This window comes from Phascolarctos cinereus, unplaced genomic scaffold (assembly GCF_003287225.1).
Source record: "Phascolarctos cinereus isolate Bilbo 61053 unplaced genomic scaffold, phaCin_HiC Scaffold_3;HRSCAF=262, whole genome shotgun sequence".
Lineage (NCBI taxonomy): Eukaryota > Metazoa > Chordata > Mammalia > Diprotodontia > Phascolarctidae > Phascolarctos > Phascolarctos cinereus.
The window spans coordinates 112,305,623-112,333,171 of record NW_027555736.1 but is presented as its reverse complement, the minus strand read 5'-3'; the positions used below and the strand labels follow the sequence as shown (position 1 = coordinate 112,333,171).

The window sequence follows — 27,549 nt, the reverse complement described above, 5'->3', positions numbered from 1 at the left end:
TGCATTTGTCTGGCAAATGATCTCCAAGAAATTAAACATTACAGAGCCTAGAAAAATGAAAACTACTTGTTGCTTATATTGTAGTGATCTTCCAAACTCAGGGACCTGTATTTTTTTTTCCAGCAGGATCCAGTTTCTTGTCTCTTGGTAGTCATTTTCCAGTGCCTTGTTTTCTCACTTCTGTAGCCTACTCAGCTGTCTTAGAAGCAATGATAATAGTCTGTGTGAGGCTTTAAAAACCTTGGTTTGGATCTGAATGCAAAATAGATGTTATGTTGTATCTGAGTGGCTCGGTCCCAACCTAAAGTCACAGGGTTAACTTCATTCAATTTAATTTAGTTCAATAAGCACCTATTGAGCATCTATGATACATGCTTTGGATACAAAGGGAAAAAAACAAAAAAAAAGCTCTGCCCTCAAGCATCTTACATTCTACTGGAAGATAAAACATACTTTACGCCTAAGGAAATACAAAGTCTTACTTCCTCTGAAGGGAGAAGCTACAAAAAAGCAGATACTCAAGTCAAGCCAAGTCCATCAGACCCAGATGAAGATGAGTCTCCTGACCCCTGGCTTGCCTCCTTCCTGAGGCTCCCTGTGCTATTAGGGGACTTACCCCTCTCACTGGTCCACATGAGACCAGAGTCTGGGAACCAGGACTGGACACCCTGCTCTGAAGCTTATTATGGGATGATAAGTAAATCACTTCTCTCTGGGTCAGTTTCCTCATCAATAAAATGGGAACTAATAATACTAAGAGTAACTGCTTCACAGGATAATGTGGAAAGTACTTTATAAACCTGAACATGATTTATCATGACTATTATAAGACATAGAACTGTCATTTTGATAAAGAACTGAATGATACACACATAAGGAAGGTCCTCTCTTTCTCCCACCCCGAGTCTGAAGCATCTTTCAATCATGCAGGCATGCAGACATAACAAACTTTTCCTGAATACCTACGGATAAGGCATTGTGCTAAATGCTGTACAATAAACTATATCTTTGTGAAACACTAGATGACGGCCCTCACTGATGGCCTAACAAATCCTAGTCCTGGCTGTGCCACTAACTAGCTGAATGACCTTGGATCAGTTACTCTAACTCTGAGGGGCCTCAGTTTCTTTGTCTCTAAAATCAGGGGGTTGAACTCGATGGCCCCTAGGTCCCTTCCAAATTTCTAATTTCCTATGTCCTAAAATTTTTATGTTTCCCTTAGTCTGCTTCCCTGCTGACACAGTCTCATTTCCCACACTGGTACTCCTACTTAACACCTAAGAAACTCAACCCCTCCCCCAACACCAGTCACTTGTTTATCCCACAAGCCCCAGTCTTTCCCGACAGTTACTGGCTGAGAGGGAGAGGGGCACCGCATGTCAGAATAGGCAGGGAGTGAAGGAGGGGAAAACTAATTTCTCTCACGGGGAGCAAATTGAGGAGAGGAGAACTAGTCTGGTGGAGAATCAAACACAGTAAAGGGAGACAAATATTAGTTGGCAGGAGGGGATGTTTGGCGAGCAGTGGATTGGAGTAATGGGAGGGGAAAGAGGGCCTGAATGTTGTAGAACTGATACGGGTTGAGAACAACAGGGAGGAAGAGTGGGAAGTTTGGCCAGGGATGAATTGATGTCAATATGAATAGTGATGAGACAAGGGCAGGAAGATAAGCAGGGAGGACATTTGTTCATGAATTAGTCACTACGCCATCAATCTTCACGCTACTGAGAAGCATTATGGAATAGTTGCAACAGAGCTACATGTAGTTAGGAAGACTGAGGTTCAAATTCCACCTCTGACACTTACTAGTTATGTAATCATTGGCAAATCACTTAATCTCTCTGAGCCTTAGTTTCCTCTTCTGTAAAATGGGGGGATAATAGCTATAGTACCTATTTCATAGGGTTGTGAAAATCACATAAGAAAATGTATTTAAAGCATTCTGCAAGCATTAGCACACATAATATATATCAATTATAATTATTACTACCTATCCCGGATGATCAATCCAGTTTAATTACTATCAATTTCATGAATATTTCTATGACTATTGCTGCTCCCAGAAATATCTTCCTCCTCCATTCTCCTAGCACTTAGTCATCTTCACATGGATCCCAACATCAGAGATTTAGAGCTGGAAGGGACTTTAGTGGGGTAATCGGGTCCAACAGCTTCATTTTGCAGAAGAGAAAACTAAGACAAAGTGTAATAGAAACTCAGGTGTTCCTGGGTTCCAAGGGGTCTGAGTTTAGTACTTTACACCAAAAGTGTCTCCAAAACTCCCTTCCCTTCCCCTACCCAGTGTACTGAAACCAGGCTGTGTTTAACAAAAATAAAAATACAATACAATATAGCTAATGTTAATTTGTGGGTTTCTACATCAAAACAGAGCAAGCAGGTATCCATTGGAGTCTGACACTACTGCACTCTACCATACTCCCTTATCCCAAGAATACACTGTCTTCTGAACACACTTAGAAGCCCACAGACTGTCAGAACTAGAAGGCGCCTGACAGTCCTCGTTCCAAACTCCTGATTTCTGAGACTCAGAGCAGAGAAGTATTTTTCTTCCCTCTCCTCCCCTACCACCCGTCTCTCCGATGAATTCTATGCTGTTGTCTAACATTAGTTCTTTTTGCTGTTGTTTTCATTATAATCTCTAGATGTTCTATATCTCGAATGAAGTAAGTTTCCAAGTCTATAGATATTCTGATTTGTTTGAAGTCAAACAGTAAGTTACTTTATTTCCAAAGTTACACTATATCCTACCTGCAGCAGCACTAAACAGGATCTCATTGGCTAGCTGAAAATGGTGCTATCACCTTGCCAGTGACCCGAACTCTGAAAATCTTGGTTACCTTTGACTCCTTCCTGTCCATTATCCCATTATCTGATCACTCCCCAAATCCTGCCAATTCTCCCTTTACATGGTTTCTCCCATCCATTCCATTTCTACTGGTACCACCATAGTCTAGACATGCTATTGCTTATCTAGACCATTACTTCAGCCTCCATCTTCAAGTTTCTCATCTTTAATCTATTTGGCTGTTTTAAACTTATTAAAACAACACATTCACCACCATACTTCCTTGTTTAAAAATCTTTATATTTTTTCTTACATGGAACAGTATATAGTCCAACCATGTAATCTGGCATTCAAAGCTCTTCAGGATATGGTTCTTACCATCTATCCTTCTAGATTCAGCAAAAATCTTACCTCCTCCATTGTCTTCTCTGAGCAGTCCAATCAGTCTGTCAGTAAGCATTTTTTATGCCCCTACTATGTGTTTAGCAATGTGCAAAGGGCTGAGAATACAAAAAGAGGCAAATGACAGTCCCTGCCCTTAAGGAGTTCACAATCAAATGAGAGACAATATGCAAACAAATACATGTAGACAAGCTATATCCAGGATAAACAGGAAATAATCAAAAGAGGAAAGGTAATAGAATTAAGAGGGGTTAGGAGAGCCTTCGTGTAGAACATGGGATTTTAGTTGTGACTTCAAGAAAGCCAGTAGGCAGAGATGAGGAGCGAGTGCATTCCAGGCATGGAGTAGCCCTAGAATTAAGCTAGTAGTGGCTACTCCTTCTTCTGCCTCATGAAAGTGCTCATTACTCATTTGGTATTTTTCATCCATTGCCTTGAATTGTAATTATTTGTTCACGTTTATGTCTTATCTTGCTATAATCTCAGAACTAGGAGGGACACTTCAAAGACCAACTAATCCAACCTATATTTGAACAAAAAAATCCCCTCTTCCACATACCCAACAAGTGATCACCCAATTTTGGCTTGAAGACTCCTAGGCAGGGGAAACTCACTGCTTGTCAGAGGCAGGCCACTTCACTATGGAATACTTCTAATTGTTAGAAAGTGTTCCTTATATTATGTCTAATAGGGATTCTTTGCAATTTTCACTCATTTTTTCCCAGTTCTTTCCTCTGAGCCTAAGCAAGGTCTGGTCCCTCTTCCATAAGCATCTTTCCAAACACCTGAAAACAGGGAGAGGCAGGGTGGCAGGGTTGATTAAAGAGCTGTCCTCAGGGTCAGGTTCAAATCCCGCTCCTGATGGATACTAAGTGACCCCAAGCAAGTAACTTAATCTCCCTCAATGGCCCAGGCAACTTTCTAAGACAGTAGCTCTTAATCCCAAAGGAGTCCATGGACTTGGAATTTTCAATATTTTGATAATTCTATTTAAATATAATGTATTTCCTTTGCAATCCTATGTATTTTATCTTATGTATTTAAAACTATTATTCTGAGAAGGGATCTATAGGCTTCACCAGGCTGCCAAAGGGGTCCATGATACCAAAAAGATTAAGAACCACTGATCTAAGTCCATAAATTGAATGGCAAGTGCCTCACATGGAGCTCCCTACGCTGATAAAACTACAAGTCTAGTCTAATAATAATAATAATAATAATAATAATAATAATAATAATGATAATCAGAGATGTGTTGGAGCCAGCTCTTACCAGCTCTGGAGAGCATACCATTAAGCTTTTAATGTGAGCATTTACACTTAAGAAATTAGCTACAAATTAGGGTTTGATTTACTCCTTTGTTGACTGTCTAGACTTAAGAAGGCATTAATAATGCAGATTAAACTTAAAAGTGGGTTATGCATACATTTTCCTGAGACAGTAAATCAAGCCCTTTCCCCCAAAATCATCCAGACATATCACAGATCTACTGAAATCTATTAACAATATTTTCAATAAGGATTCAAAAGAGTTAAGTTACATACCCCAGATCATACCAAGTAGTAAATGGAGGGGAGAGCATTCAAACTCACGTCATCTGATATTCATTCTAACGTTCTTTTTGCTCTACCGCACCTGTTCCTATACCCAACTTTTTCATAATTAACAATGATCTTGAAGCTAACAGGAGTGAAAAGGGCAGTTAGCTCCTATATCTGCAACTTGAGAGAAAGAACAAGGGGAAAGGAATGGGAAGAAAGAAGGAAGATACCTGGATGAAAGATCTAGAGCCGAAAAAAAAAAACCCTCAGAGGCCATGTACTCCAAATCCCTCATTTTGCAGATAAGAAATTAAGGTAGGGAAGTTGTAATTTGCCCAGGATCACAGAGGTTACCACCATCTCTTTTCTGATGATTCCCAAATCTACCTATCCCTAAGTTCTCTGCTGACAACTAATCTCACATTTCCAACTGCCTTTCATATAACTCAAACTGGATGTTCAGTAGACATCTTAAATTCAGCATGTCCAAAGCCATACTCTTTATCTTTCCCCATTAACTGTCCCTATCCTCCTACATTCCCTATTACTGTCAAGGATAACACCATCCTCCCAGTAACTCAAGCTCACAACCTTGAAGCCATCCAGGGACTCCTCACTATCTCTTATTTCCCATATCCAATCTGCTGCTTGATTTCACCTTTACAACATCTCTCAAATATACCCCCTTCTCTCCTCTGACACTGCTACCACTCTGGTGGTCCTTATTGCTCCATGCCTGGATTACTGCATTAGCCTGTTGTTGAGTCAGACTGCCTCCGATCCCTCCCCCTTCCAATCCATTCTCCATTCAGCCACTAAAGTGATTTTTCTAAAATATGGGTCCAACTATGTCATCTCGCCTTACTCAATAAACTCCAGTGACTCCCTATTGCATCTAGGATCAAAAATAAAATCCTCTATTCATCATTAAAAGTCCTTAATAACCTAGCCCCCACCTACCTTTCCAGTCTTCTTACACCTTACTCCCTTGCATGTACTTTTCAATCCAGTGACACTGGCCTCCTGGCTGTTCCATGAACAGACGCTCTAGCTCTCAGCTACAGGCATTTTTTCTGGCTGTTCCTCATTCCTGGAATGATCTCCTTCCTCAGCTCTGTATGCTCACCTTCCTAGCTTCCTTTAAGTCCCAACTAAAATAATTTCTTTTATTGGAAGCCTTCCCCAACACCTCTTAATTCTAGTGCCTTTCCTCAGTTAATTATTTCCTATCTATCCTGTATGTAGTTTGCTATATATATATATGTGTGTGTGTGTGTGTGTGTGTGTGTGTGTGTGTGTGTGTGTGTGTGTGTGTGTTTGTGTGTGTGTGTTTGTGTATGTATATGTATATACATATTTGTATACTGCATTGTATATTTTGTGCATATATACATATATATATACACACACATATATATATATGTATGTATGTATGTTTGCATGTTATTTCCTCCAATAAGGGACTGTCTTTCGCCTCTTTTTTGTAGCCCTACTGCTTAGTACAGTTCCTAGCACACAGCAGGCACTTAATGAATCTTTGCTGATTGATTGAGATTGCAAGTGTTGGCAGTGGGATATGAACCAAAGCCCTCTGATGTGGGAATTATGAATCACACTGTCCTTAGACAGGGTTCTCTGTACACCTGAGATTGCCAAATGGGATTCCTGAATGGCACAATGAAGCTCGGTAGTAAGGGCAAAGAAGCCTGGATACTCCCCACTCTCACCTCTGATGCAGGAACATAAAACCAATTTTAAAGAATGGACGACAAGTTTCACTTCTGTCTCACAATCACTTCTTTGCATTCCCATCTGCAGCTGACTGGAAGAGAGGCAGATGGCATAACTATATGGTGCCATGGACCCCAATGTTGTCCAACAGGACACAACCTCTAGATTTCCAAAGTCAGAAAAATAACTGGGATCCATCCACTGGCCAGGTTGGGGTCAGGCTGATGTCAGCAATAAGCACTCTCCTCTCTTCTCCCCAGTAACATCACAATAGATTTTTGTGTTTCCACCTGTAGTCAGGGGAGGAAAAAGGATTTTTGTAGCCTCCAATAGGACATACCTTTTTTGCTCTCTTCCTATCTCCTGACTAACATTTTGAAGTTTGACTACTGAGAACAGCTAGATCGTTAGCAATTACCTGCTGTAACCAGTTAGAGACTAGTTTTTCATTGTGTCAAAGAACTTTACTCTGAAAAACCTTAGAGATCATTTAATGAATGCAACCCTTTAACTCTACCAACATAAATACTAGAATGAATGAGGCCCAGAAAGACATACTTCTAACTGAAGCAAAATGAAGACCAGGATTCAATACTCTTGATTCTTCTTACAATGACCCTTCCTCTGCACCGTACTGTCTACTTTATAACTTATAAAGTAATACATCGAGGGTGGTTTTTACATGTCCCAATCCCTACCATCAATATGGTTATGGATTTATGTCTTTTATCCTGGAAATAACATAAGCAGTAATTCCTTCAAATACCAGAGATAATTACCCTATACAACAACACTCAAGTCTTCCTTCAAAAAGCTACTTTATATTCACATAAGACATTCTCATGCGTCTTTATGATTTTCCATCTGTGCTCTCTTGTGTAGCATCAATAAAATGTCATTTCTAACATTCCATGAATTTGTGCTAAATTCTGAAAAGGTGATCTCTAACTTTGTTTAAACTTCACAATGACCATCATGTTCTTTTTATTTTCCATTTTCCATTCTACACAAATTGGCCTATAAAACACTCAGATCCTAAACAGAGCCCTGGTCTTATGGTTTTATGATTTCTTTTTTGCTTTTGAAAACTAACTGGTAACCATAAGGAGGCAACCATGGTGTTTTGAGAAGAGTCCTTATTTGGGAATGAGAAACATCTGGGTTCAATTCCCTGTCTCTTCCACTTGTTCCACTTGTGACTTTAAGCAAGTCACTTTACCACTTCTCAGGGCTTCAGTTTCCTTGTCTGTAAAATGATGGAGTTGGCAAGTGATTCTGAAGACACCTTCCAGGTCTAAGTCCCATGATCCTACCTTACTAACCTCATTTTATAGGGTGGTAGGAGAGAGATTTGGGATGCAAAGCTAAGTCATGATCCTCCTGCAGCCAAGGAACTCTTCGAAAAGCACAGCAAACTGACAAGCCAGGACCTTGGGGAGGGGGGTCAGCAAGCTCTGTAAGAGACACCGTCTGTTTCTGTCTCTCCTCTATCTCTTTCATTTTACAAATGAGGAAACTGAGGCACAGCAAAGTTCAAGGTGAAAGTTAAAGGTCACACAGGTGAAAATAAAACATGAAAGAGACAGAATTTTAATCCAGATCCTCTGATTTTGGACCTTGGGCATCTCAAACTCAACATTTCCAAAACAGAACTTAGTATGTTTCTCTCAAAACTGTCTCCCTTTCTATTACCATCAAGGTCACCATCACCCTTCCAGTAAGCCTTGTTTATAACTTTGGTCTGATCCTTAAATTCTCCCTCTCCCTCACCCCACGCATCCATTCAACTGCCTAAATTCATTATTTCTAACATTGTAACACCTGTCACAACCTTATACAGCCACCACCCTAGTTCAGGCCCTCATCACCCTTTACTTAGATTGCAGTAACAGTCTTCTAATTGGTCTCCCTTCCTACACAAAGCTGCCACATGATTCTCCTAAAGTGCAGGTTTGACTATGTCACTGTCCTATTCAATAAATTCCAATGTTGGGGGGCGGAGCCAAGATGGCAGAGTGAAAGCAGTGACTTGCTTGAGCTCTCCCCTAAACTCCTTCAAATACCCTTAAAAAATGGCTCTAAACAAAATATAAAGCAGCAGAACCCACAAAAAGATAGAGTAAAACAGATTTCCAGCCCAAGACATCCTGGATGGTTGATTGGAAAGGCACATCGCACCGGGCGAGGAGACTAGCACAGTTCGGTGTGGGTACACAGGTCAAAGCAAACCTGGAGCAGGCCTCAGAGGAACGAATCACAGGCAGCTGTGGTGGTTTCCAGACGCCTCAATCCACCAACACCAAAGACAACTTAGAAGGTCAGTGGGAAAAGTCTGTTTTTTTGGTGAGAGAAGAGCTAGGTCAGAGCCACTTCCAGAACACAGAGCGCAGAGCTCGGCCCCCAGGGCCGTGGCTGCATCCTGAGCTGCCAGCCCACTGACTGAGGTGGAATCAAGTGGCTCATCAGAGGGGGACTGCAGGGATCTCTTTGCCAGTGCTGAGGTAGGAATCTCTTGCTTTGCCCGTGTTTGGATCTGGGTCACAGTTCTGGGCTGCGGTCCTGGGGTGAGGAGCAGCGCTGGCACGGTGGAGCTTGTAGTGGTAGTTGAGAGGAAACCCTCCTCACAGTTCCAAGAGAGAAAAGACCGCTTGTGGCCGGTCACTCAAAGACCAGAGCACAGGTCAGACTTTTACCTTAACAAAGAGTTTAAAACTCAAGTAGTTGGCTGGGATCATGAGTAAACCTCGCAAAAAGAGTCAGACTATATTATCTTACTTTGGTGACAAAGAATACCAAAACATACAACCAGAAGAAGACAACAAAGTCAAAGTTCCTACATCCAAAGCATCAGTCCGAGTCATGGAAGAGCTCAAAAAAGATTTTGAGAAGCAAGTAAGAGAAGTAGAGGAAAAACTGAGAAAAGAAATGAGAATGATGCAAGAAAATCATGAAAAGTAAGTCAACAGCTTGCTAAAGGAGACCCAAAAAAATACTGAAGAAAATAACACCTTAAAAAGTAGCCTAACCCAAATGGCAAAAGAGGTCCAAAAAGCCAATGAGGAGAAAAATGCCCTAAAAAGCAAAATTGGCCAAATAGAAAAGGAAGTCCAAAAGCTTACTGAAGAAAATACCTCCTTAAAAATTAGAATAGAGCAATTGCAAGCTACTGACTTTATGAGAAATCAAGACACAGTAGAACAAATCCAAAAGAATGAAAAATCAGAAAACAATGTGAAATATCTCATTGGAAAAACAACTGACCTGGAAAATAGATCCAGGAAAGACAATTTAAAAATTATTGGACTATCTGAAAGCCATGATCAAAAAAAGAGCCTAGACATCATCTTTCAAGAAATTATCAAGGCAAACCGCCCTGATATTTTAGAAACAGAGGGCAAAATTGAAATTGAAAGAATCCACAGATCTCCTCCTGAAAGAGATCCCCAAAGGAAAACTCCTAGGAATATTGTAGCCAAATTCCAGACTTCCCAGGTCAAGGAGAAAACATTGCAAGCAGCCAGAAAGAAACAATTCAAGTATTGTGGAAACACAATCAGGATAACACAAGATTTAGCAGCTTCTACATTAAGGGACCTCAGGGCATGGAATATAATATTCCAGAGGGCAAAGGAGACAGGATTACAACCAAGAATCACCTACCCAGCAAAACTGAGTATAATCCTTCAGGGGAAAAAATGGTCATTCAGTGAAATAGAGGACTTTCAAGCATTCCTGATGAAAAGGCCAGAGCTGAATAGAAAATCTGATAGACAGATAGATAGATAGATAGATAGATAGATAGATAGATAGATAGATAGATAGATAGACAGACAGATAGATAGATAGATGGCACAGGGTAAGTTGAAGATGAGAGGGTGATTTCTGGAGAATAAAATTAAGGGGTGAGAGAGGATTATACCATGAGAAGGAGAAAGGGAGAGGTAGAATGGGGTACATTATCTCGCACAAAACATACAAGAAAAGGTTCTTACAGTGGAGGGGAAACAGGGGAAGGTGAGATGAAATGAGGGAATCTTATTCTCATAGGATTTGGTTTAAGGAGGGAATAACATACACACTCAATTAGGTATGGAAATCTGTCTTACCCTACAGGAAAATAGGGGAAGAAGGAGACAAGAGAGCAGGGGGATGACACAGAGAAGGGCAGATTGGGAAAGGGGTAATCAGAAGGAAGTACTTCTGAGAAGGGACAGGGTCAAAAGAAAGAACAGAATAAATGGGGGGGGCAGGATAGGATTAAGGGAAATAGAGTTCGTTTTTATGGAAGTGTTTTGCATAACTGCACATGTATGGCCTGTATTGACTTGCTTGCCTTTTCAATGAGGGTGGGTGGGGTGGGAGGCAGGGAGAAAATTTGGAATCCGAAGTTTTAAAAACACATGTTTAAAAAAAAATGTCTTCACATGTAACTGGGAAATAAGAAATACAGGAAATGAGGTACAGAAATCTATCCTGCCCTACAGGAAAATAGAAGGGGAAGGAGATAAGAGAAGCGGTGGTGGGGGAGATAGAAGGGAGGGCAGACTAGGGGAAGGGGTATTCAGAAAGCATGCCATGTTGGGGTGGGGGAGGGGCAAGATGGGGCGAAAATTTGGAATTCAAAATCTTGTGGAAGTAAATGTTGAAAACTAAAAATAAATAAATTTATATTTAAAAAATAAAAAAATTAAAAGAAATTCTGCTACAAAGACAAAAATTTAAAAAGAAGTAAATTCCAATGTTTCTCAAATATCACCAAGAACAAACATGAATTGTTCTATTTGGCATTTTAAAGTCCTTTACAACCTGACCTCAATCTACCTTTCCGGTCTTATTACACATTCCTCCCCTTTATGTATTCTATGATCCAGTCAATTTATCCTTCTAACTGTTCCTCACACTTCCATTTCCCATGCCCTTTGCATGGAATAAAATTAAGGGGTGATTCCAGTACCTGGAATGCACTTCTTCCTCCCCTGCACCTTTTAAAATCCACAGCTTCTTCAAGATTTGATACTTAACTCAAAGAATACCTTCTACATAAAGTCTTTCTTGACCTCTGTTTCCCACCTACCCCCAACTATTAGCACCTTCTTCTTCCAAATTACCTTGCATCTATTTTGCACATGTCTATATACTGCATAGTTTCCCCTGCTAGAAGGTAAGCTCTTTGAGGAAAGGCATGTTTTGCTTTTGTCTTTGTATCCCTAGCACCCGGCACAGTACCTCCTAGTTAGTAGGTACTTAATACTTGATGATTAATATGACTGATATGGAAACTGATGCATAGAATCTAAAATGACTCACAGCTAATTAGTGACAGTCTGAAATGGAGCCCAGTTCTCCTTACTCCCAGCCTTTCCAACTTTATCCCATTCAATTTTGATTATAAAAAGTCAAAGCTCCTGACTAGGTGGTGTTATGAATAACAGCCTTGCCAGGTAGGAAAGTAGGAAAGGAATGTTTTTTTAAAAAGTAGAGAGTATTTTTTTAAATCCTCAAAACTGGGGATGGATGAAATATTTAGGTGAAAATATGCAAAATAAAGATGACATGGTACTTGAATTTCTTTCCCAAAAGAATGAGAGAGGAAGAATATATTTTGTCCAGTGTATAATGTTAAAATAAGAAAATCCCTTATTGCCTTGAAAATAACCATTGGCTTATTAAACCTGATTATTGTTTATTATATATTCAATTCAAGAGACTGCATCTTCTGACTAGAACACATATTTCCTGTTCAACACATTTCCTATTTTGTTAATAAATCTTTGTTCTACAGAGAACACACGTCATAAGAAGTATGCAGTAGTAGAAATATCTGAAGAAAGCTAACCTTAACCACAAAGACTCAGGTTAACAAGGAAATAGGAGGGGCAGCTAGGTGGCACAGTGGATAGAGTACTGGCCCTGGAGTCAGGAGGATCTGAGTTCAAATCCAGCCTCAGACTCATAACATTCACTAGCTGTGTGACCCTGGGCAAGTCACTTAACCCCACTGCCTAGCCAAAAAAAAAAAAACCAAGGAAATAAGATGGAAGTAGGCAAATAAGAAAGAATATGATCATAGGATCATGGATTTGGGGATAGAAGAGACCCAACTACCCACTTTCACAGATGAGGAAACAGAGGCCCAAAGAGATGAAGAGGCTCACCCACATTAATCCATATAATGAACGGCAGGGGAAAATTTGAAAGCCATGTCACATGATCTCAAATCTAGCACCATATTATCAGAGGACATGCACGAGAGCTATGAAGTACCATCTTGGATGGATTTTCTGAGTTTTATAGACGGATGGCAACTGAGAGGTCACCTAGTCCAGCCTCATTTTATAGATGAAAAAGCTAAAAAGCCCAAGGAAGTTGTGACTGCAAAGGCGATTGCACCTCGATCCCAGGTGTACTAAATCTGGTCTACTTTCTGCTTCATCACACTTCCTCTGAGTAATTAAAACACATTTCTGTATTATTAAGGCAGCTGCATTTATTTCTGACCTTCTCCAATTAACAGACTTGACTTTCTGTACATTTGATCTCACTAAACCTGGTACTGTTTATGAAATGATGAATTCCTTCTAGAACTTCCTCTCAACTCCCATGCTGTAATCACCTTCTATGTCTAACTATTGCCCCAGGATTTATTAGACAAGTACAGTCCTGTGTAGTTGGAGTGAAAAGTTGACATGTGATCACAAGGAGGTAACTTGCAAAGGTTGTTTACATAAAGTTATTACAAATGTCATTATCATAAGAAGTTAACTTTTAAAGGAGGTAGATATATTACACCAAGAGTTAGTAGAATTGAACTCAATATGTCACCGAAAGGTGTGCTTGATTCAAAAGGAATAAATCTAGTGGAAGGTTTGATGTGGTTCTACTACATCTGCAGTGCCTAGCACATAGCAAGTGCTTAATAAGTACTTGCTGATTGGCTGACTGATATGGAAGAAGGCAGATACCAGCACAGATATATACAAGTCTGAGAGCACTGGCATGTGAAGATAAAATGAGAAACAAAAGCGATACTTTCGTAGGAATATATTATAGACCTGAGATGTCAAACCTGTGGCCCACAACGCTCCTGACTATGGCTCAAACTAGATTACAATGTTATTGGGAAATATTTGACAAAATGTACAATAACACAGTGATATACAGATAACTGTTCTAGTTGTTCAGTCACTGCAGTCATGTCCAACTCTTCCTGATCCCATTTGGGGTACTCTTGACAAAGACAATGGAGTAGTTTGCCATTTCCTTCTCAAGCTCATTTTACAAATGATGAACTGAGGGGTAGCTAGGTAGCACAGTGGATAGAGCATTGGCCCTGGAGTCAGAAGGACCTGAGTTCAAATCCAGCCTCAGAGATTCAATGCTTACTAGCTGTGTGACCCTTGGGCAAGTCACTTAACCCTATTGCCTAGCAAAATTTAAAAAAAAAATGAGGAACTGAGGGAAACAGGGTTAAGTGACTTGCCCACACAGCTAGGAAGTAAGTGTCTAAGGCCAGACTGAACTCAGGAAGATGAGTCTTCCTGACTTCAGGCCTGGCACTCTATCCACTGTACCACCTTGCTCCCAAAAAACATAGATAATATTATATTTTAAAACTAAAAACTAAAGTATCCTTATGTATGGACTAGTTGCCCCCATTTCAATTTCAATTTGACACCACTGCTATAGACCACTCAATCAGAAAGAGGATGTAGATGATGCTTTCCTAAAACTGAAAAAAAAAATTGACACAAAGGAGACTAATACTCATAATATGTAACCTCAATTATCTTTACATCTGATGGATATCTAATTCTACTACAATTAAAGGATCAGATAAATATTTGACATACCTTACTAACAATTTCATTTCATTTCCTAGAAGGTAGAGGAAATAAAGAGAACTGATTTTTTGTTAAAAAAAAAAAAACAGGGAACATGAAAAAATATGAGAGAATACCCTCAATCCACCCCTTAGTATTAGTATAGGTGGAAGGTCCACAGGTTTTACACACTGCACAGGCTTTCAGGGTTTTTCATTTCATTGATTGATTATATAGACATTTTTCCTCTTCTTTTTTTTTCTTTGAAAAATACTATTTGTTACATGACTCAGTGGGAGGAGGGGGGAGGAATATAGTGGAAAACTATGATGATGCAAAAAACATAAGATATCAATAAAATTTATAAAAGAAAAAAAGGAATATGCTTTTCTCCAGGTACAAGTGTCAAATATGGGAACAAAGGGCTCTTAGCAAATTTTAAAAAACAGAGTCTGTAGCACTCTTCAGCATTGTCTCTGCTCAACAGAACTATGGCCAGGTCATCAAGTCCTTGGGGTCTCCTCTCATCCTCAGATGAAAAGCCACTGGTGGTTTCTTAATTAGAAATCAGAAAGATACTACATACAGCTGGGAGAATTGTTAATGTTTTGCCTAGGACAGAGAAAACCCAGGAGTGGCATGTTCTATGTCTTCAAATGTTTGAAAGGTTGATGTGGTATGGGAGTAATCTTATTCTATGTGGCTTCAATGGAGTGAAATTCTAATGAAGCAGGTTTTGACTCAATAGAAGTTAAAATTTTCTAACAGTCAGAAATGTCTGCTCTAATCAATTCCTGTTCAAATACAGTGTGGACTCTCTGGCCTCCAAAGTCCCTTCCATCTCGCAATTCTGAATCCAAAAAGGGAATGAGCCACTTCACATAGTGAAGTCTTCAATAGTGAGCCAAGTAGTCACTGAAAGTGTTCAAGCCCGGGCTGGATAATTCTCTGTGGGGATACTGTAGAGGGAATTCCTGTATGAAGTGAGAGGCCTCCTAAAGTCCCCTCCAACTCTGTATAACCTATAACTAGCTCTATTCTGTTCATCATCCCAATGTGCTCAGGCAGACACCTGAGCTGCATCTTTGGATCCAGAGGTAATGTAGTAATAGCAGAAAAACTGTGTTTGAGGTCTCAGTTCTATCACTGGGTAAATGACATAACCTTTCTGGGTCTCGTGTGTGAAATTAGGAAGTTGGATGAGATGATCTCTAAAGTCCCTTCCAACTCCAAACTCTATGTTGTCTACAGGGACTATAACATCTGTCATCACATGACAGAGATTTGTGAGGTTAGCAGTCCACACTGTATTCCCTCCTAAGTACCACGGGGCCCTAACAGTAAAGGGACCACGGTCCAGGGTATGTATGTCAAGGTGAGAAAGCACCTCTGCTATCATGCCTATGATGCTCTAGGCAGAGTGGCTGTTCACACTCTTGTTAATTACTGGATTAGGGATATTCTGCAGTAGGCATATAACCTTTTCTGGATCTGGACTGAAAAGAAGCAAGGGTCCTAAGAAAGCCTCTGCTCCAATCTATCCCAAGAGAGTTTGTTGCTAGCACCTACCTGGATCCATTAAGGAAAATCTAGTCATTTATTATTATTTTTAACCAGGCTACTTAACACTTTTCTCCTCCAAAAGACACAACATAAGTTTTATTTCCTAAGCCTAAAACCTGGGTTAAAAAAGAAACATTCCAGTTTACTTTTTTTTCAAGTGCACTTCGTCACTCTGAAGGTTTTTTTCCTAAAACTATGTTTTAAAAAGCATATTCCTGATAAATATAAAATACATTTTCTTTGGCAGGACTGGTACTGTGGGCAGAAGATCAAATGAGTCTTAAAATTTTTCTGAACTTTTAAAAAAAATATCCCAGTGATTAAGTTTCTGGATATTTATCAACAACTAATTGTATTTTCTCTTGACATAGTTTGGCTAAAACATTTAACATTTCACTAAGAGACCTCTGCAACAGGAAAGCCAAAATATGAAGCAGTTTTTTTTTTAATTTACCTTTGCTCTGATGCAAATTTCCAAAAGAAATATGAGCACCTGAGCCTAACTTCTCTCCCTAAGTTGTTTCTTTTTTCCACATGCTGGAAATGAGTTATTTGTTTTTAAAAGTCTTTACTAAAATGAAAACTTGTCACATTTAATACCAATTTTTAACAAAAAGGAATTTTTAGCTTATTTATGCCATTTGCCCTGGAAACATCATCCCTCAACACACACATTTTAAACTTGCATGAGCAGGTAGGCCAAGATGGAAAACATAGATTAAACTTCTCCAGTGAAAAGCTAGTAGCCAGAGGAGAAAGCATATCTTGTAACCTACAGAGGGAAAAAAGACAACTGCAGGAATGAAATCACGTCCAACAAGACCTTTCTTAGGGCACCACCTAAAGGAAGCAGGCACCACCTTCCACACGTAGCTTGACATGACTGACATGTGAATGTACTTTCCTCCAACAGGAAGACCAAAATGTTTTGGCTGTAATTTTGAACAAAATGTTGGCATTTCACAATAGATTATTTAAAAACAAGTCTATTACTCTGTATGGATGGAGGAAAGACAGACTTCCCCTGCCAATATATACAGTTTAGCTATTTTCACCCTTGAGCCTTCTCCCGAACAATTTTATTTAAGATTTCATTTTCTGGTAGGCCTTGAAATAAAATTCTTCCATTGGAAAGAGCCTCGATTTGTAAAATGCCACAGAGATAAAAATTTCTCTTAAAATACCTTGAAGAGAAACTGAAAAAAAAAAAAGAAAGATTTCATGACTAACTTGACTTTTTAAATTAGGTATTGAGTGAACAACACAGACATGTGGAATATTGTAAGAAAATGTTTGGAGTTGTTTTTGTTGCTTTTTTTTTTTTGACAGTTCATCTGCTTTTCAAACTGGAAAACTTTGAACACACATTCTTCCCCCCCCCAATTGTTTCCCCAGCTTCAGTATCTGACTCCTTGAAAGCAGTTAAGCATGTTAACTCTTTCAGGAATCATTTAGTGACAGGAAGGAAGGAAAGAAGGAAGGAAGAAGAGAGGAAAGGAGGAAGGAAGGAAGGAAGGAAGGAAGGAAGGAAGGAAGGAAGGAAGGAAGGAAGGAAGGAAGGAAGGAAGGAAGGAAGGAAGGAAGGAAGGAAGGAAGGAAGGAAAAAGTGAAAAGAAGGGAAGGGAGGAGGGAGGAAAGGAAAGAGTTAGGTGGGGGGAGGAAGACAATCTTTTAAAATCTACAAAGCACTTCACATAAGTTATCTCATTCAAATCTCCTAACAAACCTCAAAATTAGACACTACTGTCCCTATTTACAAAAGAGGAAACTAAGGCCCAGAATGATCAAACAACTCTCCCAGGATTATACAATTAGTCATTGTCACATACCCTTTGAACTTGGGTTTTCCTGGCACCAAGTCCATAACTAGCCACTATGACATGCTGCCTCTATAGCACACAGTTCTGAAGCAGGAAATGGGCTCTTCCATAGTCAAATTACATCATAATCAATGAACACAATTTTATTTCTGATGGTGATGGGACCTTTTTTAGTAGTATTGTTTACATAAAGTAAAAATGGCTATTTTGTCATTAGCAAAGCAAAAAAAGTGGCCTCAGTGGCCTTGAAAATTATTGGGTTGTATGAAATCATTCAAGAATTTAGAGTTTAACTCTCTAAACAGACAAGTTAAATACACAGACCTTGAGAAAGGTCACTGGTACTTCACAATATTCCCTATGAGGAGTCATCCCTTCTACCCAGAAGCTTCTATGGCAGAAGCTATAAAATTCAGCACAAGAGTCTTCTTCAGGTTATGGGCAAATAATGTCTCAGTGAAATAGCATCCGTGAACTTCTTTTGCATCTTCTACTGCAGAATTTCATCCCTGAAACATTCAGGAACCAGTCCTGCCTTCCTTGTGGAACACAATCTCAGTTGTGAGCTTATATAATTCTTATGAGAGAATGGTAGGATCCTGATTATGTTTCTGTACGAGGGGAGGCAGGATTAGGAGCAGGTCCAGAGCTTACCAAATTACTGAGGATCATGCCTCCATTCTTGCCTCTACTCTGTCTCTTCAAAAATTTTTCACAGAGCTGCTAAAAACAATCCTCTGTAAGACATAAGGCATGCCCATGGCACCACCCCACTCCTCCAGAAAACTGGCTGTATGACCCTGGGTGAATCACTTCCCTTCTCAGTGTTCCAAATAACTCTTTAAGTTGCAGACCATTAGCAAAGGGTGTTTCCTCCCAAGGTATTTCCTACAGCAACATAACCTTCCCCTACGGCACCCTAACCTCAGGTCTGGTCCAAAAACACAAACGGCCTTCAGAGGCCCTATTGCTGATTGTTCCTTAAACTGACATTTAAGGCCCTTCAAAATCTGGCTCCAATCTACCTTTCCAGCCTCATTTCATATTCCTCCCTTCCATTCACCATGTTGTTGCCAAACTGCAATAGTAACTACTACTTGAACTCGACATGCTATCTCCCACTCTACAACACGTCCTGTCACTTGCAACACAATCGTTCATTAAATCCACCTTTCAGAATCCTTCTCTTCCACTGAGGCTCAGTTCAAAGGCCACGTCTTCCACAGTAGCCTTCCCTGATACAAACTTCTAAAAGTGATCTCTCCCTCCTAAAACATTCCTACAACACTTTGTCTGGATGTCTCTTTTTTCTTCTCTGTATGCATATAACATGCCCCCACTTCCTGAAAAATGGAAGCCCTTTGAGGGCAGGAGCTATGTTTTTTTTTCTAGCTGTATCACCAAGCATAGTGCCTTACACATAATAGGAGTTTAACCTTTGCCTTTTTTTTTTTAATTGACTTGGGGGCTGGGTGCTAAGAATTATTCTCAGCGTGTCTGGGAAGACTGGTGTCTGAGAACATGGTTGTGAAGCACCAACCTAGCCGAGCCCACATCTTCATTTCCTTTAGCTGCCTGCCATTAAAAAATGTCTACTGCTTTGAGCTGTTTCTTTGAGTAAGGCAAATTGTCCTCAACACCTGCCTCCTGTGTTGCTTCCTCTTCTTGCTCTAGTTTTGGTGCCCCTAACTCTTGACCCATTGCTTTCCAACTCTTGAAAGTGTGTTCCTACTTAGCCCCTGGCTTTGGTACCTGGTTTTTTGGCCTTTCAGGCTTTGGACTTTGTGCCCACCTTGAAGTTTTCTCCATGAACTCTCTGGCTTTCCCTGGCTGTGTATGAACCCACTTTATCCCAGCTGCCTTGTTTACATACTTAACAACCATGTCAGCTTATTGACTTACTTAAGGGTCCTTCCAATTATACCCTGGCTAGAACATAGGTCTGTTAATCTCTAACACATTTCCTACTCTGCCTCTGGCTTTCTCCCAGCATTTGGTGATGAAGAGGGAATTGGGTGGGGTCAAGGGAGGAGTTGGTTTATATGATACTACTTCTAAAAAAATAAAGTAGTGGTAGTCTCCTGGATTCTTGCTACTCCTCTGCATCATAACATCCGAGCTGTGGTTTTATGAATTCAGCAGCTTCTGCCAGTGGGGATGAGGAGGGCATTAGCCCCTCACCCACACTACAATCAATAAACAACAGCTGGGAGAAACAACACTTTTCTCCTTATGGCTGAAGGATAGTCAATCATACTGCCAGTACAGAATTTTTCCTTAGAGGGGCAAGAATGAGAGATGGTCAAGTGGACCCTCATTATATAGACACTACATACAGGACCAAGAAGGACCTGCATCTATGGCCACACCATTCAAGAGTGTGGGAGAGAGCAGAGTCTGACCCAAACACAAAACCCCAACCCAGAAACTGAGACTAAAGATATGAGTAAACAGAAGAAAATGCTGAACACCATGAAGAAATACTATGGACTAAGAAAAGCCCAAGAGATGAACCCAGAAAAAGAGGGTGAACCTACAAAAACTTCAAGCAGAGCCTCAGAAAAAATCAGATACACTAGTCAGAAGGACTACAAGAATACCCAGAAATGAAACAAATGATACAAAATTTAAACAGCAAGGAAGGAAAGAATGGCAAAGATAATTAACACCTTTGAACAGATGATGGTAAACCTTACCTAAGCACTGAATTCCCTGAAAATTAGAATGAGAAAAGAGACCCTCATCAGCATGGCACAGTACAGCTATAAAGTTTGAATATTCCTACACAATTTTACCTGGGTCTACATTTGTCTTCCCCTTATTATATTTGTCCCCAGGGAAGATGTGTGTTTTGGCCCTGCCACTGAGGATAGGGGTATAGAGAACACCAAAGAGGCAATATCACAAGGTTAGCATAAGTTGTTTCTTTGGTAGTACTTCCTGTCAGTCTCAGAGGAAAAACTTATTTGAAGGCTAAACCTTTTCCAACACGTCTACTCATGCTTGTATCTCCAAGAAATGGCTCTCCCCAATATCCAACATTGCCCTCTCAATCTCTCTCTCTGCCTCTCTCTCTGTGTCTGTCTGTCTGTCTGTCTGTCTGTCTCTCTCTCTCTCTCTCTCACACACACACACACACACACACACACACACACACACACACACACATACACACACACACCCTTCTATTATTCCATCTGTACTGGTTTCTTTTCTACCTTCAAAAGAACCTATATCTTTTCTATCTGCTTTATCATGATGGCATCTCAAACTATTGTGCTATTTTTCTCCTTCCTTTCACTATCAAACTCCCAAAAATCAGTGATCTACACCTACTCCATTCATTTCCTCACCACCCACTTACTTCTTAACACAATCCATTTCCATCATAAGGACTCTACTGAAGCACATTCTGGAATGTCATCAATTTCATCTCCTACTTGCCAACTCCAACAGCCTTTCCTCAGTCTTCATTTTTAACCTCTCTATGGAATATGAACCTGTTACTCTTCCCTTCCTTCTTGAAATAGGCACTTCCTTCAGACTACATAATGATACACCATCTTGAATCTCTTCTTAGTCTTCTGGTTCCTTCTTCTATGACCTCAAACAACAAACATTCTACAAATATTCAACGAGGACCATAATGCATAAAGCACTGTGCTAAGTTTTATGGAAATACAAAGAAAATGAAGTCAAAATCCCTTCCTTCATGGTACTTGCTATCCAGTAGTAGGATAAATAAGACACCTACACAAAACTATAATGCAAAATTGAACTTGAAAATGTAATAAAAGATACAAAACACTGAGGTACAGAGGAGAGGTTGCTTCAGATTGTGGAATCAAGTGTGGCTTTAAGATCTAGAATCTGGCAATGTCAGCTAACTATATATATGTTATCACTCACTATATATATGTTGGTACACAAGTGATAAGCCTTAGTTTCCCTATCTGTAAATGGAGATTATAATATCTTTTCACTCCATGTATCACAGGATTATTGTGAAAAAAAGCAATTGCAAACTATATCTTAGAAAATATAAGCTATTATTACCACCATTTGTGAAAAGACAACATTTAAACTGGGCCCTGAAGGACTGGTTGGCATCAGGCAGATCTTGAGGGAGAGAAATGCAGGGTATTCCAGATAGAGAGACGAGAAGCACAGGGAAGAAATGTATGGTGAACATTCTGGGGACAGCAAGTAATATTGTTTAGCTGAGGTCTGTGTGCAGTGAAGGGGGACTGTATGAGATATGGTCAGAAAAGTGAAAAGCCTGGAAAGCCAGGCAAAGATTTTTGGATTTTATTTGGAAAGCTAATACATAAACACTGAAAATTTGTAATCAGAAGGGTGACATGATCTTGGTCAAAGTCTCCTCCTCTTCATCCTGCTATTTCCTTAACCTCAAGGTTTAGACATTCTCTATCATAAGATATCACAAGATCACATATCATGGGATCATAAATCTAGAGATGGAAGGAATCACAGAAGCCATCCAGACCAACATTTTCATTTTACAGATGAGGAAACTGAGGTTTATGGAAGTTAAGTTACCCAAGGTCACATAATGACACAGTATCAATTCTCTCTCAACCCTGTCTGTCTCCCTTGGAGACTCTATCTACTCTAATAGCTTCAGCTATCACCTTCATGCAGATAATAGCTCCCAAAATTAGTATCTCTCACCTAGACTTCTCACTCTGCCTTCCAGTCTCGAATCTATGAATGCCTGCCAGACAATTCTACTTGCCATCACTTGAAGCACAACATATAAACACTACAGTGCAGTCTCAACTTATCAACCAATCAGTAAGCATTCATTAAGTGCCTACTATGTACCAGGCACTGTGAGTTACTAGGGATAAAGACTGGCCCAATGGTTTCTTGATACAGGGAATTCCCAGATGAGGAAACTCCTTCTCTGGATGCAGGTCTCTCTCTGCATCTTGTAGCCATAGAAGGCTGCCTAGATCAGTGTTATCGAACTCAAAACAGAAATAGGGGCCACTAAACTGTACATAACCATCCCCGCAGGATGCATACTGGCTTAGTTTTTAAATGTAATGTTATTTATGTTTTGTTATTGTTCAGTCATTTAAGCTGTGTCCAACTCTTTATGACCCCTTTTTGAGCAGGTTTTCTTGGCAAAGATACTGGGGTGGTTTCATTTCCATCTCCAGCTCATTTACAGATGAGAACCTGAAGCAAACATGGTTAAGTGACTTGCCTATGGTCACATAGCTAGTAAGGTCTGAAGCCACATCTGAACTCAAGAAAATGAGTCTTCCTGACTCTAGGCCCAACATTCTATCCACTCTGCCACCTAACTGCCTTCAAGAAGCTTACATTTTACCAGGTTTGGTGGGAATACAATATGCACATAGATTAGTAAATATAAGCATACAAGTAAAATATAAAGTAATTTCTAGACAGGGAAAGCATTTACAGCTGAGGGTGTATGAAAATCAGGAAGGCTTCATGTAGAAGATGCACTTGAAATGAGCCTTTAAGAAAACTGAGGAAAGTGAAGGACAACTGAACCCAAATGTTTCACTGATTCTCCGGACTCGGTAGAATGGAGCTGCAAAAACATCCAAGCTGGAAGGATCATTTCAACATGGTCAACTTCAGTCCCTAACTGAAGCAGGAAACCCAGGATAACATATTTGACAAATGACAAACAAGTTTGAAATATGAAATGAATTACAGGAAGCATTCCAGCACATTAGATGGACATACAGGATTCATGGAAAAACACAGACAAGAATCGCCGTGGATGAGATGTGGACTGACTGTAATACCTAGAGATGGAAGTGACCTTAGAGATTATCTAACCAAGAAGCCTTATTTCATAGATGAGGAAACTAAGTACCAGAGAGGGTAATGGAGGTGACTCTAATGACAGCACTCTCTTTGATGAAGTTTGATGTTAGAATGAAATAAAGTACTTGCAGGTTATTGAGCAGTTAACAAAAAGAGGTTACTCCTGAAGATGAGTCTTCCTGATTCCAAGCCCAGTGTGCTATCTACTTCGCCATCTAGCTGCCATCCATGTTTTACTCTGTTTTTATTTATTCTGTTAAATATTTCCCAATCATATTTTTATCTGGTTTAGAGCCAACCTCAGGCATGTGAACTGAGTGTTTGACCCCTCTAACCCAAACCAATGAGAGTTTAAGTGACTTGCCCAATGTTACACAACAGTTTGTATGGAAGGCAAGTCTTGAATCCAGATCTCCCTGACTTCCAAAGTTGGCTCTCTATTTATGCTGCCACTCAAACTACGAAGATGCTGGGGATACAAAAATAAAAATGAGACAGTCTCTCCCCTCAAGGAGCTTACATTCTTCCAAAAATTACTTCCTACAATTTCAGAAATCCTTAATGTCAATCATGCTGTTTTTATCTTTGTCTTTTTAACACATCAAAATACATTGCTTCCTCCCTACGTTTGCTGCCAAAACTCCTGCTAAAGACATGCACCAGTGCCCCCTACCCATATCCACTCAGACCCACCATCATCTCTCTTCTCCACTCTGCTCTTTCACAGCACACATATTCATCGAGTCACTGTTTTATTTAATAGCAAGGGTCCAACTTCCTCTTTTACATATGAACTCCTGAGATGCACAGAAGTTAAGTGACTTGTCTAAGCTAACAAAATAGTAGAGTTTTGATCTGAACCTAGGTTTTCAAGTCTTCTAGTTCAGTCGTCTTTCCACCAGACCAATACCATATTGTCTGATCTTCACACTTAACCTCATATACTGTCTCCTTTTCACCTTGTATTGTATTATCCCCCAAACTAGATTGTATGAGAATTTACTAGGACCACAGCTAAGACTCAATCAGAACAAGGGTTCATCTAAAGCCTTCTTAGCTCTTTCTGGCTGCAATTAATATCTGTAAGACAAGTGTATCCCATATTTCACAGTCTCTATGCTATATAAAAGGTGGGATCATAGATCTATAGCTGGAAGGGACCTTAGAAGCCATTTAGTACAACCTCTTATTTTACAGATGAAGAGAGTGAGGCTCAGGGAGTTTAAATGACTTGCCCATAGTCACACAGGTAGGAAGTGCCAGAGGTAGCATTTGAACTCAAGTCCTTTGCTCCTTCTATTTTCTTCAAGGCAGAAAGCCAAATGCATATGCCCTAAGAAACAGAACTCATCAACTCTGCATGCCAATGTTACTTTTCTCTAACATCCTGGACTCTGGATCCTACCTGTTTAAACTCATAGCACCTATTTAATTGGTTTCCATCCATCTTACTCTTTGTTTGCCTTGCATCTGAAAACTGTACCCCTAATCCTGGCTGCCTGTACCTTATAATAATTGATTGTAAGCTCCTTAAGGGTAGAAGCCACGCCTTATTTATTCTTCTTTATGTTTCCCACAGTACCTAGAACAATGCTTTATCCATATAAGGCACTCAACAATTATGCACTGAATATGTGATTAAATAGGTACATCTGAAAGGATTTTCTGTTATCATGAACTAGAACTGTTAAGTGTATAATTAGATCAAATGGATATACTAAGTAGCTGTTAAACTGATGCTTCCTAACATAAATTTATTTTATATCAGCAAAGAAAAACGTGCAATCCTTCCCAGATTTAGCAATGGAACACTTAATGCCAAGTGAGCATGAGGGAGCAGGCAAAGGTGCAGTGTCATTCTGATAAGCATATTCACTTTATTTAGGTTCTTTCTCATGCATGACCTTATTTCTTTCAAGACAGAGTTAATCTGTATGGATGGAATTGTGTAGATTTTAAATATGTAATCTGCAAGGATAGGAAAAAGAAATATTCTGTTTACACAGGCTCTGAAAAACATCTTCACATACCAACAGTTATATTAATCATAAGCTAGTTTGTTTTTATAAGCTTAGCAAAGCAGGAAGTCTTCAGTAAGAACAAGTTTTGTCTATGCCAAACTTGCACTTTTGAAGTTCATCCATTTTAGAATGCCTCAACAAGTAAGACTAGAAGATACTAATTTTAGAGTTGGAGCACTATTTTTCATATATCGAAGACAGCTAATGGAAATTTCTCTGTGCTGTACAGAATAAAAAATGTCCTCATGCCTATCACCCAACATTAAAGATTCCTTAGATGCATAAGATGACATCTTTAGAAACTTTAAACCATTGTATCAATATGGGTCATCATTATGATTGTTGTCATTGTCATTTATAAAGAAGCTAAAATTATACCTATTTAGTAAAATAATCCAATGCACATGATAGGAACTTAATCAGTATCTAATTAATTAAATGAACTACTAAGATACAAAATCAAAACAAGTCCAACTTGGAGTAATACATGCATTTAAAAGCACATTATGAAGAAAATTATTACATTTCAGAAAGATAATTATAATTCTTCATTCCAAGAAGGACCTGCGGGGGGTGAAATAGGATTCTTGACTTATATCCTTATGTCCTTATGTTTTTGGTTTTAAGACACAACCTTAATTTGATATTCATATTGAATTTGAAACTAATTTCCTTTATTGTTGGGGTGGGTGTTGCTTTTAACAGTAATTTACATTACTTCATGTTAATTTAACATTAAAATGTACTTCACCAGATTTAGTGAATATATAGAATAATAACTGTCAGCGTCCTATGACTACTGACTACAGGTACCCACTGAAAATGGGTATCCACTCCATGGCCACTGAGAGTGGAACATCATCTTTGTCACAAATGCCTTTGATGTTTTCTACACCTAATACCTCAGGCAACTTATAGCACAGCCCAAGGAATAAGACTATCTTCAGACCTTTTTGTGTAAAAAACTAACTATATTTCCCTTCATCTTATCCTGCCTCCCCCCACCCACGTATTCTATTCTCTCTTTTGACTCTGTCAGAAGTGTTTGCTTCTGATTAGCCCTTCCTCCAATCTGCCCTCCCTCCTATCATCCCCCTCCCCTTTTCCTATTCTCCTATTTTCCTGTAGGGTAACATAGGTTTCCATACCCAATTAAGTGTGTATGTTATTCCCTCCTTAAGTCAAATCTGATAAGAATAAGATTCACTCATTCCTTCTCACCTTCCCCCACTTCCCCTCCACCGTAAAAGCTTTTTCCTGTGTGTTTTATATGAGATAATTTACCCCATTCTACCTCTCCCTTTCTCCTTCTCCCAGTACAATCCTCTCTCACTCTTTAATTTTATTTTTTAGATATCACCCCTTCAACTCACTCTGCACTCTCTCTCTCTCTCTCTCTCTCTCTCTCTCTCTCTCTCTCTCTCTCTCTCTCTCTCTCTCTATATATATATATATATATATATATATATATATATATATATATATATATACACACATATATATTGTTTTCCCTCCAACTACTCTAATATTGAGAAAGGTCTCATGAGTTACAAATATCATCTTTCCATGTAGGAATGTAAACAGTTCAATTTTAATAAATCCCTTATGATTTCTCTTTCCTGTTTACCTTTTCATGCTTCTCTTGAGTCTTGTATTTGAAAGTCAAATTTTCTCAGCTCTGGTCTTTTCATCAAGAATGAATGAATGCTTGAAAGTCCTCTATCACTGATTGGCCATTTTTTCCCCTGATGGATTATATTCAGTTTTACTGGGTAGGTGATTTTTGGTTGTAATCCTATCTCCTTTTCCCTCCAGAATATAATATTCCAAGCCCTCCAGTCCCTTAATGTAGAAGCTGCTAAATCTTGTGTTATCCTGATTGTGTTTCCACAATACTTGAATTGTTTCTTTCTGGCTGCTTGCAATATTTTCTCCTTGACCTGGAAACTCTGGAATTTGGCTATAATATTGCTAGGAGTTTTCCTTTGGGGATCTCTTTCAGGAGGTGATCAGTGA

At 39.4% G+C, this 27,549-nt stretch overlaps 1 protein-coding gene across 2 annotated transcripts in view; it reads right to left on the bottom strand.

Annotated features, from left to right (window-relative positions):
- ADAMTSL3 (ADAMTS like 3) overlaps nt 1-27,549 on the bottom strand; it is a 567,152-nt gene that overhangs the window by 479,045 nt on the left and 60,558 nt on the right. The gene's annotated exons all lie outside the window — the stretch shown is intronic.